General features: G+C 35.1%; 2 non-coding genes across 2 annotated transcripts; both read left to right on the forward strand.

Annotated features, from left to right (window-relative positions):
• The first annotated feature begins 130 nt into the window (after positions 1–130).
• Positions 131–249, forward strand: LOC149788252 (5S ribosomal RNA). The gene has a single exon (XR_016424668.1). It is a non-coding gene; the product is annotated as a 5S ribosomal RNA (ribosomal RNA).
• A 915-nt stretch (positions 250–1164) lies between these two features.
• On the forward strand, positions 1165–1283 carry LOC149788253 (5S ribosomal RNA). The gene has a single exon (XR_016424533.1). It is a non-coding gene; the product is annotated as a 5S ribosomal RNA (ribosomal RNA).
• Positions 1284–2500: the final 1217 nt, after the last annotated feature.

Below are 2500 nucleotides of genomic sequence, written 5' to 3' on the forward strand. Positions count from 1 at the left end.
TATATATATATATATATATATATATATGTGTGTGTGTGTGTGTGTGTGTGTGTGTGTGTGTGTGTGTGTAATGTATCTTTGTAACGACGAAGAGACAACCTATATTAGTCTTAAATTTGTACGTACAAATGTCTACGGCCATACCACGTTGAAAACACCGGTTCTCGTCCGATCACCGAAGTTAAGCAACGTCGGGCCCGGTTAGTACTTGGATGGGTGACCGCCTGGGAATACCGGGTGCTGTAGGCATTTTTTAATTTTTTTTTGGGTTCCATCCTCACTGTGAGGATATGCGATCATATATGGCCAATATTTCTTGTTCACAAATCTGGTGCAAATTTTTCAGTTTCCTCTACCTCCAGGATCGAAATGGGCCGCCTCGTATGCCGTCCAGATCCTCCAAATTTCTTCTGATATTCCGGATTCAGCCTATGCTATAGCGAATAATTGCAACGTATGCAATCGATGTCTTTCATTTTGGATACTTGTCTGTGGTATTTCTTATTCAATAATTGATAGATATATTTGGAATGTATTATTTTTAATTATTTTAATTTATTTACCTGTTTTTTAGCAGGGCACCAGTCTATCAGTGTGAAACTTGGCATCCCTTAGCGAATACTTCGAATATGGGCCATTGACAAAATAAATTGGTGTATAAATCTCTGTTTTGATTACAGTAAGTTTGGATGGATGTTCCCTGCTTCCACTTCCTTGCACTTTCTGTGTTTCCACAACTTTAACGTTTCCGAGCTGCAAGACGATATCCGTTTCAAATCAGATTCGAGTCCGTATTTAAAGGTAGCTCATAGGCTGATGTCGATTATTTACCTATTGAATTAGTCAGTTGATACAAGATAAATAATAATAATAATAATAATAATAATAATGCCCAAAAACAACAAAAATGAACTGAATCTTCGTTTAAATGCATTGTTATTTAAGTCCATTTGAAGGTGTAAACCTCCGGTTAAGCAACTAATGTCCGAGTCCGAAAATGCCTGAATTACAAATTTGAATAATGTATGAAGGCAGTTTATCTATATAAGTTTTAATCAGTACACTTTAATTACTAATTTTACACGGCACATAAACGTAAACGTCTGTACATCGGAAACGGTGAAGAGAGAAGCGAATATAAGTCTTAAATTTACAAACACTTGTGTCTACGGCCATACCACGTTGAAAGCACCGGTTCTCGTCCGATCACCGAAGTTAAGCAACGTCGGGCCCGGTTAGTACTTGGATGGGTGACCGCCTGGGAATACCGGGTGCTGTAGACTCTTTTTTTTTTTTTTTTTTTCTTTTATAACTAAAAACAGTTGAAGTTTTTCTTTCTTTCTTTTATTGTAACTAAATTTACTTTCTTCAATATAAATAATAAATAGAGCAATTTCTCGACTTTCATTTTCTCTTTTTCCTTAACTTTCTTCAATAATTCGGATCCTAAAAAAATCAAGCATAGGACCTGAATATAGCAAATGTTGCTTTGCACTTCTCTGCTCTTGGTTTCGATCCTTACTACTGGAATATGCGATCATAGATGACCAGTATTTCTTATTAACAAATTCGGTTCAATTTATCCAGTTTCCTCTACTTTTACTACCACAACAAGCTGCCTCCTTTCACGTCGAAATACTTCCTTCAAGTTTCTTCTCATATATTCCTGGTGTAGTCTCTTGCGCAGAGTTGCAAAATATGCGATCAATGTCTTTCATTTTGGCTACTTATTTGTGGTATTTCTTATTCACTAATTGATTGATAAATATGGAATGTATGAATTGTGAGAATTTTTTATATTAATTTATTGATTGATTGATTTCTTTTACAGCAGGGCCTCAGTCTGCCAGTGGGAAAATTGGCATCCTGTAGCGAATACTGTAAATATGGGCCATTGGCAAAATAAATTGGGTTATAAAATTCTGTTTTGATTACAGTAAGTTTAGATAGATATTCCATGCTTCCACTTTCTGTATTTCCACAACGTTAACTTCTCCAAGTTGCAAGAAGAGATCCTTTGCAAATCTGATAAGACCCTATCTTTAAAGTTAGCTTATAGGCCGGTGTCGCTTATTTTAACCAAATGATAGGACAGAAAGACGAATAATAATAATAATAATAATAACAACAACAATAATGTCCTGAATCTGCATTTTAAGTCAATTTCAACATGGAATTCTCCCCTTATCTGGGTCAGAAAATGGATGAGTGACAAATATGAGTATCTGAGGCCAGTTTTGCTTCTTTTGGATTAGAACTTTGAATCAGTATACACTTTAGTTACTAATATTATACTGCACACAAACATTTGTACATCGGAAACGTTGAAGAGATGTGTGACTAATCAGCAAAAGAGTCTTGAAAACGCATCAAGACAACAAATTATGTTTTACAGTCGAAATGTTGTTCTCACTAGAACTGAAATCATTTAATTTCTACTTAAATGCCCGAAAAATTTACAATTAAAACTACAATAAATGTTTTATACCTAGTCCCGCAC

This window comes from Sinohyriopsis cumingii, chromosome 11 (genome assembly GCF_028554795.1).
Source record: "Sinohyriopsis cumingii isolate HCF-2022 chromosome 11, ASM2855479v2, whole genome shotgun sequence".
NCBI classification, from domain to species: Eukaryota; Metazoa; Mollusca; class Bivalvia; order Unionida; family Unionidae; genus Sinohyriopsis; species Sinohyriopsis cumingii.